Genomic DNA, 20,583 nt, shown 5'->3' with positions numbered 1-20,583 from the left:
CTGTGTACGAAAACTAACTTAATATGCAAGTTGAGCAGCTGAATCTGGAGGAAAAATGTATTAGACATACAAAGGTACGTTAAATGTCTATCAATAACATAAGGCAAATAGAGACACTAGGTGAGATTAAGTGATACTGCATTTAGGACAAGTTGCTTTATACTGAGGAGTGATTTGCATTGGATTTTGAAAGATGAAAGTCAGTGACTTTTCCTGCTTCCCATGGCAGTGAGTTCCATCTGTGTGCTAGAAGTAATAAAGAGTTTACAGACAGTTGCACTAAACAAATAAGCTCAATTCACATTTGCTTGAATATTCTGCCCTGCGTTGCCTACTCTTGCTTTTTCTTGATCCTCTATAGACTGACTTTTTATATGCTCATTTATTAGTGAGATTTGTGTGAGCCAAGGTCAGTAATCTAAGAAAAAAGAGAGCAATTATTTTGCTTGTAAGCAATTGTTCTTTCTGTGAGGTATAGCAACTTTGAATTTGGTATAATAAATTAAGGGGATGGTGATGCAGGGAGCCTGCTGCCATGCAAAAAACATTTATATATTTATATTATATATTTATATATATATATATATATATATATAAAATACTTGCTCATAACTTGAGTAGCTCAAATTTCTACATTACAAGAATGTGTACATTTGAGATGTCATTTGCAAGCTATTGTGAGTGGGATAGTGTGACAGGATCCTGACAACTGAATATAGATAGCAGATCCATTTTTGCTGCTGTCCTTGTTTTGTGTACTGTCTCTAAATCTTTGACCATCTCAGCATCTGGTTTATAAACACTAAGTTTGCATTGATGGAAACACCCAACAGTCGAGCCTTAAGAGTCCAACAAATAAGATTCTTTTCTAGAGTCATAAGTAATTATTTAATGCTACCTTTTTGTGAAATCGTATATGCTGTGTCTACTGCAATATATGGACATTTCATCATACACATGCCATTTTTATATAATGTACCAAATTTCGCACTCTCCCTCTTTATATCATTTGCCTGCAACATTTGGATATTTTCCTCTAAATGAAAGAGAAAAGATTAGATTTTTTGGTGATTTTAATTAGACATAATACTAAGATTATTGATAATCTGAAGGAAGATTTGATTTTTCCAACTTATCATCAGGAATACAATAGTATTTTTGTCAAAATGGAACAACTTGTATCTCAAGTTATAAAATGGAAGGTAAAGAAAATAGAAAGGAATGAGGAGCAATAAAACAGTGAATCTGCTCAGTCACTTTCCAATGGTAACTCATTGGGTGGACAGCATGAATCGTGTATGGAATGCAGAAGATTTTAAGAATACTACAATAATATCTGGGAGTCGCACTTCTTCCCTTGATGCTCTGGATGATTTTGAACAATGAGGTCTGGCACAAGATTTTTCAGAAATGTTTCAACTGAGGAGATTGGAAAGACTAGCCCAGAAACCAAATTATTCATTGAATTACAACAGCCAGGGATACAAAAAAAGTGGCAACAAAGGGGGGAAAAGGCAGAGGATTGATTAGTAAACTATTTGAACAATGACTGCATTAAGGTCAATATACACATGTTAAAGACTTTCACTAATTGTAGAAGTTATCATTTTAGCAATATGTTAATAACAACTACACATACAGAATTGCTGAACAAAGGTTTAACTTTTTTTACTAACAAAAAGGGCTTTAGTTAGTCATGTTTTGGTAGAATTAAAGTTGTACATAAGGAAATTGTAACTGCCATATATGGGACAAATGAACAAAAATGAAGGTGTTTACAGAGGAGAAGTTTATACAGTTCCCCCGCTTAACTTATATTTGCTACATCTGAATATCATGACAATCAGATATACTTGATTTGTTAAATAACAAAAAGAACAGGTAACATAATTAAAAAAAAAAAAAAATCCAAGAGACTGATTCTGAGTAAAAAAGAAAAAAAAAAAAAAAAAAAACACTGTAAAAACAAAAAAACACTGGGAGGCACCAAGGAGACCAACAAGCAGGATTTTTGCACAGTTAAAGTTTAATATTCACTATTCATCACAAAGATTTCAACAGAAACAGTAAACCCACTTACTACTTAGCTTAAATACCTAATTCAATCAATGCTTAAAACCAATTATCCAATGAATGCAAAGAGACTTAATCAATGTATCAAACAGCATAATAACTATTTAAAAAAATATAAATGTTAAAATACATATATACACAGTGTATTTTATACTTAACTTTTTATCCATTAAAAACATTTAATATTAATGTTGTTGTTTAAACCAGGGGGGACTATTTATCAACAAACATATCTGCCACTCTACCTCCCTTCTTTCTACTTCATTTTTAAAATTGCCGCCCCTTAAATCAACCTTAACTTTGTCTAAAATAGTGAAGGTAAAATGTTTATAACTGGAACAACAGATAGAATGTTTGTACAAAGCATTGTTTTCATTTTTGACTTTTGTAGCATATAAATGTTCATGAATTATTTTGTTCAAACTTCTGGTGGTCATGCCCACATAAAAGGTGGGACAACCTGAACACAATTTCACAGAAAAGCACAAACGTGTTAACCACACACAAGGCAAAGATCGAGCTGTAGGTCACCAACAGTTTATTGCACCACAAAATAATAAAAGAAACATAAGCACTTTCGTTATATGAAATACATAACTTCATCAGATAAAAGCCAACATTCAAATGGGCACATATATATAACTTGCATTATCACATGACAAACCACCAGCTGATGAATTAAAGCAACAATGTATAAAAACAATTAAAAACACACATATCCATTAATAAATTCCCCAAAAAGATAGTGTTTACAAAATAAAGAAAATAAGTGCATATATATAACAAAAGCACATGTTTTAAAACCAACTGAAAATATAAATATTTGTGTATAAATCCATTGACATATATTTGTGTATATATATATATATCTATACTACCTCAGTTCTACCTTCATTTTTGACACACATCCTATAGATGCAATTTCATTTAAGCCTGGGAACCCCACTGCATCCAGGCGCAAAATCCAATACAGCTCACAGTTTTCCAAGAACAACTGCCAGGGACCACCTCCTGTATTCTTTTGCACTTGTTCAATTACAATGAACTTAAAGTGGTGTTCAGGGAATTCCAGAATATGTCCATATAGGGCATTGGTAGTTTTTTTCCCCTGTATATCATAGTTGTGCTCATAAATATGTTGCTTCAACATCCACTCTGTCTTGCCAATATAAAAAGCAGGACAGGCCTGACACAATGCCCCATAGACAACTCCAGAACTATTACAATTATAATGCCCCTTGACCCTAAAATTGAATCCATTGATAGCAAAAAGCTCACCCACATTAATGTATTTACAGTGGTGGCATCTCCCACATGAATACATATACCTATGTTTTGAATCATCATGTTGACTACCAACTTTTTCTACCAAGTTTTTTATATTCAAACCTCTTTTCCATACTATAAGTGGTTTATCTCTAATTCTAGAGCTAATCTCCCCATTTCCCAACAAAACCTTCCAATATTTTGCTAGAATCTCCTGGATCAATTTAAAGTCCATGGAGAATCTGGTTGTAAAGGACAATTTGTAATTGGTGCAAGTAGTAGTAACTGTGCTCCCCCTATTTACTAAAATAGTTGAATTACATATACTTGAATTGTAATCATGACCATTTCTACCAAGGATGGGGGAATAGAACCCAGATTTTCTCTTGTCCATTACTTCTGTTTTAATAGCTTGCACAAAGCTGATGGGATAATCCCCCTTAATAAACATGCTCTCTAAAAGGGCACACTCAGATGAAAATGAACCAAAATCAGACACCATCCTGACAGCCCTAACAAATTGTCCCTTAACAACCGCTTTTTTTCTGGGACAATTTTTCTGGGACAATGGGACAATGGGTGATTACTATCAAAATGGAGGAAGGCATTGGAATAGATAGGCTTCCTATATATGGTAGAAACAAATCTCCCTTTTATCACATCCTTTTCAAGCTTGACATCAAGATAACTAATACTCTTATCACCAATGTTGTGGGACAAATACAAAAAATCTGTTGTATTATTAATATAATCTAAAAACGTGCCAATACTTTCTTCTATTCCCTTTCCAAATAAAAATCAAGTCATCCAGGTATCTCAAATATAGAATACAATTTTGGAATCCTGAGTGTTCAAAAAGAAATCTCTGCTCCCACTCACACATAACCATGTTCGCGTAAAGATGTCCACAGGCCGCTCCCATTGCAACCCCAGTCTGCTGCCAAAAAAACTGCTCATCAAAATAAATATAATTATTTCTCAAGCCCATTTCCATCATTTCAACATATGTATTAATGGAATTTTGGTCAATCCCTTTCCTAAACAAAAATTCACCAAACCAATCTAGGCCAACCTCATGGGGTATTACAGTAAATAAGTCTTTTACATCCACAGTAAAAAAGAGAAACTGGTTATTAAACTGTACCTCATTACATTTAGCAAGAAAGTCCCAAGAGTCGACACAAAGATATTTCTCAGTTCTTAATAACACTAAGTCTGGTATCTAGGAATTTAGCAGTCGGGGAGGTAATAGAATTACGGGCGCCTACAATGGGGCAGAGTGGTGGATCTATAATTTGTTTGTGCAGTTTAGGGAGCCCAAATATAGTTGGAATAACTGGGGCATTCATTTTTAAATACTTAAATTTCAAAAGTGAAATGCGACCTTCCATAGATATGTCACTTAGTTGTGTGTTAATCCTATGATAGGCAATGTTTACCTCATTCGTGGACACTTGGCAGTAAGTAGTACTGAAAAGAATGTTATATATACATTGAATATAATCCTCCATGTCCATTATTACAACCCTCCCGGCTTTGTCATGTTGAACAATTCTGAACTTTTGTTGTCGCACCATAGTCAAAATATCAAGTTCAGCAGGTTTTAGCAGGTTTTAGCAATGTATTTATGAGCACAACTATGATATACCGGGGAAAAAAACTACCAATGCCCCATATAGACATATTCTGGAACTCCCTGAACACCACTTTAAGTTCATTGTAATTGAACAAGTGCAAAAGAATACAAGAGGGGGTCCTATGGCAATTGATCTTGGAGAACCGTGAGATGTATTGGATTTTGCGCCCGGATGCAGTGAGGTTGCCGGGCTTAAATGAAATTGCATCTGTAGGAGGTGCGTTATAAATGAAGGCAGAACTGAGATAGTATATATATATATATATATATATATATATATACTAACAAATATATGTCAATGGATTTATGCACATATATTAATATTTTTAGTTGGTTTTAAAACATGTGCTTTATATATATATATATATATATATATATATATATATATATATATATATATATATACACACACATACACACTTATTTTCTTTATATTGTAAACACTATCTTTTTGGGGAATTTATTAATGGATATGTGTGTTTTTAATTGTTTTTATACATTGTTGCTTTAATTCATCAATTGGTGGTTTGTCATGTGATAATGCAAGTTATATATATGTGCCCATTTGAATGTTGGCTTTTATCTGATGAAGTTATGTATTTCATATAACAAAAGCGCATATGTTTCTTTTATTATTTTCTGGTGCAATAAACTGTTGGTGACCTACAGCTCGATCTTTGCCTTGTGTGTGGTTAACCTGAACACAATGCTAAATAGGCCACACCTTAAGTCAAACAGTTAAACCTGCCCGGGACCACTCATAATTTGAGTTTGCAGAAATTTAAGATTTCAAATGAGCTTTTCACTGAATGATAGTATTTGCATAATGAGTCTTGATAAAGGGGAGAAATGCTTATAATGGACTCTGTTATTTACAATAGCAAAATGTTTACTCTGTTGCATGCCAACAATTTTTGTTAATTTTTTTTCAAGAAATTATTTTTTTTTACCATACAATAAGACTGACATGTTTTATATGATACATTCAGCAATCAGCTTATTGATAAATGTACTTATAATTTTTTGGAGGTTAAGAAACTGAAAGTATACCCAAAATTCACAAAGATGAGAGTGGTCCACCATTATGGCCTATTATTTCTGCTAGAGGTAGCAAAATAGAGACCTTAGCTATATATGTGGATAGGACAGTTAAGAATATTCAATATACAATCTTCCAGATACTTCGAGATTATTGGCATTTATTAGACTTGTTAAGGAATCTGGATATGGATCATAAATTAATTTTGTGGCTGAATATGTAAAAAACTTATTCACAGTAATACCTCAAAAATTTGGTATGGATTTATTCAGAGAAGCACTTACTGACTCTAGTCATTTTTGACATGTCAAACTAATTTTGTTTGCGAATTAATGGAACTGATTTTTTATCTAATAATTATTTTACGTTTGAGGGGGGATATTTTAGACAAAAATTGTGAGTGGCAATGGCTGCTACAGTTGCACCTACATTCACTAACACTGTTTTATGTCAGAGGAGAAAATTATACCACTTCAGTTGAGACTATTTTTGATACATTAATTTTTATGCTGTTTTTTGGATGACATATTTATATTATGGAAAGATGATAGTGTTTTGGAGCAAGTTAGATTATATATATATATATATATATATATATATATATATATATATATATATATACACACACACTAATATATAGATATACAACAATTTGGGTCTAAATTATATAGAAAGCCGACATACAGTAATTCATTTTTACATTACACAATTGGTTGCATGTATACAGTTAAATGTAATAATGTAAAAGGTCAGTTTGTGAGACTTTCATGTTTAAAATCTGATGATACTATATTTTTGAGGGAAGTGGATGAGTTGAAACAGATATTTTCAGATAAACATTACCCTGTTAAATTAATAAACAATGTCACTGGAGAAGTAAACAAAAAAAAATTTAATCTTTTGTATACATGCTGTTAAAAGCTATGAAGGAAGGTGAAGATTCTGTTAATTCCTTATCTTTACCATACTCGTTGAGAATAAGGAAATACAAATGATAAAAAAGAAACATTGTAATATTTTTATAAGTTGGAAGGGGGCTGACACATAAAATAGGGAAGAAACCCCAATTAGTTATAAAATGTTTTAGATATTAAAACTAGTTTAGAAAATAGTATAGTGAAAGATAAAGGTATGTATGCACATAGATCATGTAAACAGTGCAGATTTATTAATGTAGGTAATTTTGTTACTAATGGTAATTTCAGTGCACACACACACACACACACACATGTATATAGTCAAGGTCATTATAATTGTAAGGGTAGTGTATTTGGTGACTTCTTTATCATGCCAGACATTCTATATAGGAAAAACTAAAACAGCTTTGAAGAAACGGATACATCAACATAATTATGCAATTCAAAAGAAGGAGTTAAATAAATGCCTTAGCAAAAAAATGAAAAAAAGTTCCTTAACTTTAATAATGTTGTTTTCCTTGTATTAGAAGGAATACAGGTAAAAGAAAGTGAGGATGACTAGAAAAATGAATTGCTATCAAAAGAATTACATTAGCAGTTAAAATTAGAATCAGACAAGAAGCCTGGTTTAAAGGATAAAGTATCACTAAGTAGTATTTTAAAATATAAACCAGATCAGATGTATAATTTGTAAACTTGTATACATGTATCAGATTTTATATTGTTGTTTTAATCTTCATAATCCCGTAGAACATTTAAAGGGAGCGGGCACTGAAGGATCAATTGTTCTAGTGAAGTCCTGATTCATGTCTGTAAGACAGAAATACTTAACAGCATTTGTAAATAATAAAATTAATATTTAAGGCACATATGGATATTTTGTGCAGTTATTTTTTGTTTTGTTGCTTTAGAGTTGTGTTCAAGCACAATTTTGCTGTCAGGCATTGCTTTTAGTGATTTTAAAATTAAAGAACTCTGATAATTTGTTCTGTAGAAAAGAACAACAAATTGAGGGATGTCAGAAGTGAATGCATTCCTTCCATATATAACAAGGATTTTTGACTACCCAGCAAAGAAAAAGGAAGCCAGAAGAAGAGTTTTCTTTTGATATTACTTTAGCTTGAGCTCAGTGAAACATAATCAGGATCAGACATAAGACTGATCTGTCAGAGAGGATCTCTGCAAAGTCTGTCTGCTTTTTCAGGAATGGCAGCCCATTTATTTAGATATTGAAAATTTGTATGATATATATTTTCAAATATACAGAATAATGGAAGGACAAACCATTTGGAAAGTTTCAGTCTCATAATCTTACAATAACTCTTTGGGAAATTCTTCTTTATAGTTAACACGTTTGTTAAATGTAATATACTTTGGGAAAAGACAGAAGACTTAGAAAATGTGTTGCCATGGTCTAAATTCAACATCAGAAAGGAGTCGCATGTCTGCAAATGGAAATTTCCTTCATTGTCAGAAGCCAGAACGGAAGGACTCTTCTTTACCTTGTTCCTTCCTCTGCAACTATGGCACGAGCAAATGTGCAGTCCAGTTTATAACAAGAGAGGATCTCTGCAGGCATCAATAAAAATTGTTGAGATTTTGCCTTCCACTGCATATATTTGGAAATAGTTTATAGTCAAATGGTTGGCAGCAACACAATTATCTGACTGAGAAGTAAAACAAGACTGATGGTGACACTGTTGTCATGTTTTTCACTAATGACTGCCCTAGTGGATGTGTAATCATATCCACAATCACACAATTTGTGTTCTTTTGTGTGGAGAAGTTATAAACTTGGAGTATAATTTCAAATGGCACTGCTGATTGACCAGCATTGGAATTCATAGTTTAACGTTATATAAAAAAAAAAAAAAACTATAAAATGTTACAGCCTTCTTCTTATGCACCATAGTGAGGGTCTCTTGTAGTCAAGAAGGGGAACCATTCAAGGTACAATCAATGCTTGTATGAAGATCAAGGAGGACTTATATGATACCACCTTCTATACAGTCCAGCTTTTAAGCTAATTTATCCCTCTTTTGTCCCATTTTATGTGATGTTGAAGTTATAGGCTTAGAAATGCTCATTTTGTCCTGCAATTTCCCTTATGCTTTCTGTAAATGTTATTTTGACAGATCAAAATATAAACCCTTTAATCAGCTCAAGGTAGAAGCTTTATTCAATTATAAACAATGCCCAAAAGTATTTAAATTATGGACTGGCCACAAATAAAAAAAGACACTCACTATCAAAATTGGGTCTATATTAGATGAACGAAAGTTCATCTTAGCGAACGCTCACATGAGCGAATATCCAGATACTCAAAACTGCAATTGTGGGGGGCTGCGCCCCCCACACCCCCTCTAAGTATATATTCCAACTCTGAAATTGCACTACAGTGAGGAAAGGGCAAATATTCTCATCCTCACTGTACCGCGATCTCACAATTGCGGTTTTGAGTTCCGCAATATTTGCTCATGTTAGCATTCACCAAGATGAACTTTCGTTCATCTAATATAGACCCATAAAAATCTTTTATGGGTTATTTATCATCTATCACAAGCACTCTTGTTAAATTAGTCTAATTGAAAAGACATATACTACAAATGAAATTTGTTGAAAATATATTAATAATTGTTGACAACAGGAGGTTTGCAGAAATACTTACAAAAACAACAGTCTACAGAAGAGATCTTATGGTAGAATGGCGTACTAACAACAATGAAAAAGCTTAGCCAGCAGATTAATGTTTTCAAAGTTGCAAGAAGAAACAATGTAGCCACATGTCAATCCAGTTTAAATGGAAGCCTCTCACCACTGCATATCAGCGTCTACACTGACAGACTGGCACAAGAACAGTGCTGGTCTTCAGAAAAACAGAACCGTTATAAAAAAAACGGTTGGCTCAGTCCATTTTTATTGATGAATAAACCCTCATGTTTTGTTTCCTGCCCAGTGACTCCCTGGTAAAGTATGATCTGTCTGTGCTTCACTGATGCAGGCTGGTAGGAGTGATAAGCACTGTCAGATGCATTAGCGATATCTGCTGATATGACCCAGTGAGAATAAACAAGTCTTACCTTTCATCTGGACACGACCATTCCTGTAATCTCCCATAAACTATTCGTCATTCAACAGATGGTCAGTTACTGCCATCCTCCACTTCTGCTAAATTATAGCAAATAAAGTGATACCTGTGCTGTTCCTGGTTGCAGATAAAAGCAGACATGTACTTGCCTCAAGAAATGCTAAATAACAGTGACAATACATTAAGCAAGAACTGCTATGGGAAGCCAAGAAAAGTGAACAGCAAGATGTACATGTGACTGTAGTTTTGGCTTCCTATCATATCTGTTACAAGGTATAGTGGAAGCATGATTATTCAGGCATTGTTGCTTTATCTTGATGAACTCTGAAATTCTATACCAGTTTTAAATTTCATAAATTTGAATTGCTATTTCTCATTTAATCAAACATTTGTATTATTATGCATGTTTATTCATGGATTTCCTTGAAAATGAAGGACACTGTCAGAGTGATAAATGCTACCAAAAAGTAAAGTAAATAGAGAATATTATTACATACCATTTAGTCCTTGTGGTCATCGAACACTGGACAGAGCTCCAAAACAGGAACAGACAGCAGTTTCTGGTCCAGTGTGGGGTATTTACTTTTCTTTCTGTCTTTCTCTCTGAATGTTCATTCCTCTATTCTATTCTGACAAGCTGAAATAGAAAGCAGAATATTTGTATGCATGCACAATTTAGAAGGATGGAACAGCAGCACAAACTACAAAAGCAGCAGCATATGTAACTGAATTAAGCAGTACAGCAATAAAACATGCTGTAAGTTCATCTTAGCAAAACTTCAAAAACAGCTATAGAACAAAAAACAGATGAAACTGCAAAAACCACAGCTCACTATAATATGTTACTTTTGTAGTCAGAACTGATCGAGTAATTTGCTGAACTTTCTAATGTCATTGTTTTAGTCAGTAGTTGCTAAGCATTCACTTTTACAGCAGTGTTAATACAACACTCCAACTTTGCAATAAACATTTTTTAGCAAATCATAAACAGCTGGAGCCTGGTCTCACGGGGAAACCTTCCCCAAGAAGACATTTAGCTGTGCAGGACAGTTACAGGAACTAGCTTGGAGAGTGTGTGTGTTTGTGTGTGTGTGTGGGGGGACTAGCTTGGAGTGTGTGTGTGTGTGGGGGACTAGCTTGGAGTGTGTGTATGTGTGTGTGTGGGGGGGGAACTGTCTTGGAGTGTGTGTATGTGTGTGTGTGTGTGGGGGAACTATTTCGAGTGTGTGTGTGGGGGACTATCTTGGAGTGTGTGTGTGTGTGTGTGTGTGTGTGTGTGGGTGGGGTGGGGAACTAGCTTGGAGTGTGTGTGTGTGTGTGTGTGTGTGTGTGTGTGTGTGTGTGTGTGTGTGTGTGTGTGTGTGGGGGACTAGCTTGGATTGTGTGTGTGTGTGTGTGTGGGTGGGGATGGAGTGTGTGTGTGTGTGTGTGTGGGGGACTAGCTTGGAGTGTGTGTGTGTGTTGGTGGGTGTGTGTGTGTGTGTGTGTGTGTGTGTGTTGGTGGGGTGGGGAACTAGCTTAGAGTGTGTGTGTGTGTGGGGACTAGCTTGGAGTGTGTGTATGTGTGTGTGTGGGGGAGCTGTCTTGGAGTGTGTGTATGTGTGTGGGGGAACTATTTTGAGTGTGTGTGTGTGTGTGTGGGGGACTATCTTGGAGTGTGTGTGTGTGGGGAAGCTATCTTGGAGTGTGTGTGTTGGGGAACTATCTTGGAGTGTGTGTATGTGTGGGGGGAACTATCTTGGAGTGTGTGTGTGTGTGGGAACTAGCTTGGAGTGTGTGTGTGTGTGGGAACTAGCTTGGAGAGTGTGTGTGTGTGTGTGTGTGTGTGTGGGAACTAGCTTGGAGTGTGTGTGTGTGTGTGTGTGTGTGTGTGGGAACTAGCTTGGAGTGTGTGTGTGTGTGTGGGAACTAGCTTGGAGTGTGTGTGTGTGTGTGTGTGTGTGTGTGTGTGGGAACTAGCTTGGAGTGTGTGTGTGTGTGTGTGTGTGTGTGTGTGTGTGTGTGTGTGTGTGTGTGTGTGTGTGTGTGTGTGTGTGTGAGAACCAACTTGGAGTGTGTGTGTGTGGGAACTAGCTTGGAGTGTGTGTGTGTGTGTGTGTGGGGGACTAGCTTGGAGTGTGTGTGTGTGTGTGTGTGTGTGTGTGTGTGTGTGTGTGGGAACTAGCATGGAGTGTGTGTGTGTGTGGGGGGGAACTAGCTTGGAGAGTGTGTGTGTGTGTGTGTGTGTGTGTGTGTGTGTGGGGGGGGGGACTAGCGTGGAGTGTGTGGGAACTAGCTTGGAGTGTGTGTGTGTGTGTGTGTGTGTGTGTGTGTGTGTGTGTGTAAAATGCCCCAGTTGCTATAAACTAGTGGCTAGAGAGAACTTAGGATACATTGTGGTGGGTAGTCAGGCTTGAACCCTGTACCTTGGGTGCAGGTAACAACACCCTGAATTCCTTACCCACCAACATTTGTTAAAAATTTGCAGAGATTTGCCTCGTATTTGTTGTGTTCTAGTCCTCATAATATCTGTGGTTTCTGTAGTTTTGTTGTCTTACATAGTTGATGGTGCAGTGGTAGCATTGTTGCCTGGAAGCTACAGGTTCTCTGGTTTGATTCTTGGCTGGGGTGTCTTGTGTGGAGTCTGCATGTCTTCCCTGTGTTTGTGTAGGTTTCCTCTAGGTGCTCTGGTGTCCTTCCATCTTACAAAAACATGTGTCTGGACTGTTTCTCCCTGGGCCACTGCTGAAAATTGGCTTTTGTTGCAAGTCAGACTTGCCTGGTTAACAAATGCTAAATAAATAAAAATGACAGGCATTTGAATTTCAGACTTCATATTCTTCATTAAGTACATGGTAACACAAAACCTTTTATTCTAGCAATTTTCAAGTTTATAAGATAGATATTTGAAATGTATCCCTATTTTTGGGACTGTATTCCCCCATTATTGGCTTTGTCCAGGTTTTTTGTGCTAAGGTTGAGAGCTCTGGTGTGAAATGAATTCACTGAATATGTTTGGGGGGTGTATTCCCCCATTACTGGTTTTGCCCAGGTGATTTTTGCTAAGATATTGAGAGCTATGGTGAGAACTGAATTCACTGAATATGTTTGGGGGCTGTATTCCCCCATTATTGGCTTTGTTCAAGTATTTTGTGCTAAGAGGTTGACAGCTGTGGTGAGAACTGAATTCACTAAATGGCAGCCCTTTAAGTTTAAGTCTTCCTCTCTATAACAAAACAGCTGATTTTGCATAGTCGTATGTTGCTCTGATTTTTTTGCACAGGGTCCTAGGTTCAAGTTTGGCAGTGAAATGTATGGTGGTATCACAGCATTTTATTCTAGCAACTTTCCAACATTATACAAGCAATGTTTAAAATGTGTCCCTGGTTTTTGGGGTCTTGCCCCCCCCAATAAATTTGGGCTTTTTTCACATTTCTTGTGCTGCAAACTTCAGCGATACAGCTGACTGTTGAGTAGATTTTACAAGGAGCTGAGGGGAACTGAAGTTTAGTACTGCTTATGCTGATTCTGCTTGCATTGTTAGCAGCACAACCAGTAGTGTACTTACTTTGATGCAGAAGGCTGTGGGTTCTACTCCCACAGTATGGAGATGCATTGCTGATACTGTACTGTGTTGTAAAGGGGGTGGATGCTGCCATCCTTTTTGGTGAAGATACCTAGTAACTATGAACCTGTTATCAGTTTGTCATCCATTCCCTATTGCAGTATTACTAGCTTATCATTTTTTAATGTAATATAGGCACTTTATTCCTCAAGGGCAGCAGGCACTTTATTTATAGATGAAACAATGAAATATAAAGTTGTTTGCTAGCAGAAACCTCTTCATTAGTTACAGATCTCTTTAATGTGGAATTATTTAGATGACTTTTACTTCTTCAGAAGTTGTGCATATTTACTGATACTGGTGGACTATAGAAGTTTGAGTAGACTTTTATGATGGAAATGTTCTAAATTGGGCAGTTTTGTCATTATTGGTGCATGCATTTTGTTTCATTGTTTACTGGAAAAATGTTCAAAACAATACATTTTAAATGCCTTCTAACAACTGTACTGTATTGTACAAGGAATATAATTTAATACAATCAGGAAGGTATATCAAAGAGCACATGTATGTTTTGTGTGCAAGGGGTCTATGATTTGAAAACAGCCCAAAGTTAATCATTATCTGCAACTAGCAAAATGTATTTTCTTTGAATGTGGGTTTCAATGCTGTTTCAATGAATATGAGTTTCAAGGGCAGAGAAGTTTTAATGCTAAGTCTATTTTCACTGTGAGACTGCATTGCTTTGTTTACCAGATGTCTTTTGGTGTTTGTGCTGTAAACTGCAAAATAAAACTTTCAAATGAAATCAAATCATCGCAGAAGTAAAGCAGTATGCACATTACAGTGTTTATGGTAAATGGGGCAAAATAACCAAAGAGTGGGACAGTGAAATGGCTGAAGGGGGGAAGCTCCATTCGACCATGATTTTGTGAGGGGGGAAGGGCAGCAAACTCAAAGACAGCCCCGGCTAAACTATACCTCTCAACTGTCCAGATTTTTGCAGAATGAATAGATTTTTGCTTCTTATTTTTGGTTTGTTCCTCATAAAATTTGTAGTTTTCTGGCAAATCATTTAGGAATGAAGTCACTAAATAATGACAGACATTGCGTTTCAGACTTCATAACCTTCATAAAAAATGCATGCTAAAGCAAGACTTGTTATTCTATCAACTGTCTTAAGTTTATACAAGAGCAATTTTTAGACTGTATGTTCCCCAAATATATTTGGCCTTGTCCAGATTTCCTGCATTAAGAGGTTGAGAGGTATGTGCAAACAAATTGCTTTATAGAATTAGGAATATCCAAACCTCTCAACTGTTCTCAATTTTGGTTCAAAATGTTGCTCTCCCCCTAATAATCCCTCCACAAAATTGCAATTTTGGAAGAAAACATGGAGGATTTACAATTTTAAATAACTGTAATGATGAGTTACAGATTACTTTTATTTCAGAAGTGCATGTAGATTTTCTTATTTTGTCAGCTGCTCAAGTTAACAGTAATAATATTAAAAAAGTGTCCCTTCTTTGACAGGTTCCCAGCTGTATTATGTGTCAATTTTATATTTTTGCATCACGTTTGGTCCATTTTTCATAAAATTGTGGTTTTCTAGCAAATTAGTGGCAAATCATTAGAGATTGATGTTAGAAAATAATGACAGACATTTGAGTTTCAGATTTCATACCCTTCAGAAAATTCATACTAATGCAAGACATACTACTATTCTATTATCTTTTTATGTTCATCAGAGCGATATTTAAAAATTGTCCTTATTTTTGTCCTTTGTCCCACTTCTATGTATGGCTTTGTCCAGATTTCTTGCTCTGAGGTTGAGAGGTTTGAGTGTCAGAGCCATCACTGACAGCCAGAGACATTTCAAATTGTGACATACTTGTTGCGCCCCATTTCCCCATGTAGTGACTCTGGATGTGTCCAAGCAAGGCAAGGAGCAACAGTTATGCAGTGTAAGTGTGCTGAGTATTCCCCCACCCAAGGTAGACATGAGTACGACAGTGGCTTTTCATCTGTCCTTGATTTTGCAGCATGTTCTGGTTTTCTGTCATATTTTTATACTGTTGATTTATGCTTCTTATTATTCAGAAAATGCATGCTGTCACAGTGCCCTGTTGCTCTGTGTTTAAGTAGCAATGCTTTAATGACCATCAGGTAAGCTTGTCTGAGATTGTAAGATGCAAGTAACCTTTAATAAGCACACTGTTAAATAATTACCAACACTGGCCTTTTTGTTATTGCCATGCAGAGAATATTTACATAACTAGATAATGTACAAGCCTTAGGTATTGAAATGCATATGACAGTATTTGTAATAAAGGACAAGATTACAGTATTTTCAGATTCTCATTACATTTGTTGGAGATTTGCAGTCATCTTTGCAGGCTTTACCCGTAAACTAAAGAGAATGTCAATCTATCATGTGTGGTCCATAACCTGTGTAGTAATATTTTAAGCAATTTATCTTGAGCTTGTTTCTTGTTTGCTGTTCATTTTTTATTTTGATCATGTTTTCCCCATGAAACAAGTAGATAGTTGTTGTCAGGCAGCAAGTCTTTTTTGGACAAGAAACATTTTTACAAGTGGGGGTATCACATAGATTGCTACTTTCAGCATGTTACTTGGTACTTTTATAAAGCTGAATATAAATTATAATTAGAACTGCAGTGCAAGGAGAAGCTTGTTTTTTATACTTGACTTTGACTGGTATTCCAGTAATGTATTTAAAAACTAATTTATTTTTTCATGCCTCACAACCTGATGTTTAGAGGCTTGTCTTCTACCTCCCTTGTCAACAAATGTCAAACATCCGAGTTAGTAGTATAAGCTCCTTGACATACCAGGATGGGCACAGCTGAGTTACTGTTAAAAAGGATGCTTACTGCTGACATTCCTCACAGTATGGACAAAAGGTTCCTGTAGAAATTACTGGAAGGTGCACTACAGCATCTGACTGTATGGATCACTGTCTTCCTCTGAAGTATGTGACACAGTCTGCTCTGTGCTGCAGACACTACCTCACTTATATGCCAGGACTGCAGTCTACCTTTGAAGAGATGAATGGTAAGGGTCATGGTGTATGTGTATGTGTGTGTGTGTGTGTGTGTGTGTGTGTGTGTGTGTGTGTGTGTGTGTGTGTGTGTGTGTGTGTGTCTGTCTCTCATTTGTATGATTACAGTTCCAAGTGCATGTGTGTTTCAGGTGGTGTAAGATGTTGTTTGTTTTGTATTCAGGAAACTGTGAGAGGTACATTACCTTTTCTTCCAAAATAATGTCAACCTTAAAGTTGTAGTACTAATGCTGGAGAGTAGGGGGACAGAGGACCAATAAGCTTTGAGTTAGTAAATGTGTGTGTGTGCACAGAGCAGTATGCAAAGGTAAGGACTGTCTGGTCAAAATCATTTATTGTAATATAGTCATGCTCATAAAAGCTGATTTGGAAAATCAGTTTTCACAAAGAAGCTTTAGTCTCTTTTGACTACCTATTCATTTAATTAGAATTCTGTCTCTACAAATGTGCCTTGAAAATCAAGGTACACAGTATCCTATCTTCAGAGTTTAACATTAAAAGCAGTGTTCCCAACAGATGAGATTTCAGAAAATTTTTGCTGGCTGATCACAGTTATTATTACAAAAGCTGTGACCTGCTTATTGATCTACTGGTTTGTATGTACAGAACTGAGCTATTGTAGCTCTTCTCTTTCTTCATTAGGTAAAGAAAGACATTCTCAAGCATCTGCACCTGGTTTGGGGAAGAAAGTAGGCAAAAATAAAGCAGGTATTAATAGTCTGGGGCTTTGCACTTTCGTAAAGGTAATCCACAAAGAGTAGAGCTACGTGGTAATATAAATCTCGAACTTTCAGGATGACTATGGAAATGTAGAGGACTTTTTATGAACATGCCCCCCTGTTGCAAAAGCGTAAAATGCTTAATGCATAAGGGGCTTTACACTTGTGCATATGAGTTCAATTCATAGACATGAATCTATAATGAGCTCATTTGCATACAAATTGTGTAAACAGCACTGAACTTACTCCAGTCATACCTTTCAACTGCACAGATTTTCACAGAATGTCCAGATTTTTGCCTCATATTTTTCGTCAATTTTTTCATAAAACTGTGGTTTTCTGGCAAATTAGTGGCACACCATTAAAGATTGAAGTTAGAAAATAATGACAGACATTTGAGTTTCAGACTTCACAGACGTCAGAAAATTCATACAAATTCAAAACCTGTTATTATATCAACTTTCAGAGTTTGTAAGAGCAATATTTAAAAACTGTCCCTATTTTTGGGACTTTGTCCCACTTTTATTTATGGCTTTGTCCAGATTTCTTGCTCTAAGATGTTGAGAGATATGATTCCAGTAAGCAGTTTTCAGGGAAAATATGAAGAAGTGAGGGCAATTAGGTGGTGTTTCTGCATACCTGGACATTTTTACTGAAGGAGTTGCTTGGGTGAATGTATCATTTTGGTACTTGTCATTTTAGTGCTTGTGCATAATAGGAAATGTTACTGAAGGGGTCGCTTGGGTGAATGTTTCATTTCAGTGCTTGTGCATACTTGGACATATTACTGAAGGGGACACTTGGGGAAATGTTTCATTTTAGTGCTTGTGCATACCTGCACATATTAATGAAGGGGTTGCTTGAGTGAATGTTTCATTTTAGTGCTTGGGCATACTAGGGCATGTTACTTGAAGTGGTCACTTGGGAAAATGTTTCATTTTAGTGCTTGTGCATACTAAGACATGTTATTGAAGGGGACACTTGGGGAAATAATTCATTTGCATGTCAAGGAAGTACTTGTGCATACATGGTCAGACTGCCAAAGTGCTCATAGGTTCATAACTGTGTACTAGGCTAATGGCCCTGGAGCCTTTACAAGCCTAGCCCATAGGATTACCCTGGCATTGTGCCACCCAACCTTAGTTCCCAGTGCCTCTGATGAGTAAAGCCACTGGAGTGATCCCTGGGGTGTATTTTCTATTTCCCATCCACTCATCGAGATTTCTATTGAAGATGGCCAGTGAGGTGCTCTGCTTGACATGTACAGGAAATCTATTCCATAGCGTGGGCAGTCTCTGGGTTATGAACCTGTCCCTCCAGCATGTTCTGTTGATTGTGGTAATGAGGCTGAGGTCTCTGGTGCATGTGGTGTGGAGGGATTAGGATTTCTTTAGATGTAGCATTTCTAACAGAGCTGGGTCAGGCATGGCTTTATAAGTCAAGCAGAGATTGCCTATAAGTAGGCGATATGAGACAGAGAATAGTTGGAGTTTTTAGTCTGTCCATATAGGACAAATATTTAAGGCCTAGGATCCTCTTTGTGAGGTACTTTTGCGGCCTCTCCAGTTGTTGCAGGTGTTTAGTGAGGTACATGCCAGATGGGGCATTGTACTCAATGACCTCTTTCTTCCTGGATGCAAAACCCTTAGTAATGAGATGTGCCACAAAGAAGGACTTTCTGACCACAGTGGCAATGTGGTGGTCAAAAGAGAGGTTGCTGTCAACCTGTGCTCCCAGATCTCTTATAACACCTTCCGTGTTAAGTGGACTATCATCAATGTGGTAATTCATGGGAACCGGGTTTTTTCCAAAGGGGACGATGACACATTTTTTGGCATTGAGCTTAAGGCCATGGTTCTGACACCAGTCGTTGGTCTTAGTGAGGCCTATCTGTAGGATGTCAACATCACGTCAGGAGTTAATAATAGCTCCCAACTTGCAATCGTTTGTGAACTTTGTCAGCCAGAGTCCCTTTGTGTTGGTCTGGACTTCAGAGAAATAGATACCAAACAGAAGAGGACCCAGGACCGAACCGTGTGGGACTGTATCTGTGCCTGGTCAGCAGTCTAACTTGTCTGTCTTGGTGTCAGCTACTTTCACATTGTGGGTTCTACCTGTGAGCCAGGTTGCAATCCATCTAGTGATACAGGGGTTGATGCCTAGCTTAGTGAGTTTTTCTATGATTCCTGAGTGCAGAATTGTGCAAAAGGCCTTGGCCAGATTAAAGTAAGCTGTATGAGCCACCTTGCCTTCATCCACAACTCTGGTGACTGACTCAAAGAAGTTGAACAAGTTGAGCAGGCATGATCTACCCTTCACAAAACCAAAATGTGTGGGATCCAGAGTTTGGAGATTCCCTATATCTTTGTTTATTAGGTCCATGATGATGCATTCCATAGCTTTGCATAACAGACTTGTCAGGCTAATGGGGTGATAGTTTCCAGGGTCTGTAGTCACTCCTCCTTTGTGGAGAAGGATGACTGTAGCAGTGCACCATTCGGTAGGGACAAAGCCTGAGGTGAGGCTGTGATTGAACAGGGCACACAGGTGAGGTGCCAGTTCACTTTGTAGTTCATGTAGTACAGTACACAGCCAGGGATATTGTCAGGTCCCATTGAAGCTGTATTCCTGGCCTTGGCAATGCTCTTTTAACCTGTGCAGCAGTAATACTGGGTGCCTGTCAATATACTGGTAATGTAACTGGTCCCTTGGGGGGAGAGAGGGGTAAAGTTGGCACTGAATCTGTCAGCCAGTATATTGGCAAGATCTGTTGGCTCAGTATAGGAGGTACCATAGTGCAGCAGCTCAGAGCAAATCTGGGTATTGCCATGGATATTCTTTACATAACTATAAAAGGCCTTGTGGTTGTCTTTACTATCTGCTGCAGTTCTGTTTTCATAGCTAGCTTTAGAGAATTTGATGAGGAATCTCAACTTTTTGTTGCGGCGGATAAGGGAGTTTTTCCAGTCTTGGGACTTCACCTTATTCTGCATCAGTGTCCTCCTGTTGTAGAGTTTGTTTATGGCAGGGGGCCACCAGATTGGCTTCCTTTTTTTGGAGGACAGCCTCATGGTTCTATTGGGTATGGCGAGATCCATGCATTTATGTACGTGCTCATACAGTGCAATGGTGTATGATTCAGCGGTCTTGCAACTGATCTCCATTTTCCTGGGTGCCGTGAAGTTAGCCACCTCTGTTTTTAGGAGCTCAACGTTAGCTTTG

At 37.0% G+C, this 20,583-nt stretch overlaps 1 protein-coding gene across 1 annotated transcript in view; it reads right to left on the bottom strand.

Moving 5' to 3' along the window:
* LZTS2 (leucine zipper tumor suppressor 2) overlaps positions 1-20,583 on the bottom strand; it is a 1,975,510-nt gene that overhangs the window by 939,688 nt on the left and 1,015,239 nt on the right. The window contains exon 4 of the mRNA XM_044056488.1: positions 10,517-10,656. The gene's annotated coding sequence lies outside the window, so the exon portion shown is untranslated. The remainder of the gene's footprint in view (positions 1-10,516; positions 10,657-20,583) is intronic.

This window comes from Protopterus annectens, chromosome 14.part0 (genome assembly GCF_019279795.1).
Source record: "Protopterus annectens isolate FY-2018-M chromosome 14.part0, PAN1.0, whole genome shotgun sequence".
Classification (NCBI taxonomy): domain Eukaryota; kingdom Metazoa; phylum Chordata; order Ceratodontiformes; family Protopteridae; genus Protopterus; species Protopterus annectens.
The sequence above is the reverse complement of the archived record's forward strand: the minus strand, read 5'-3'. Positions and strand labels throughout refer to the sequence as shown.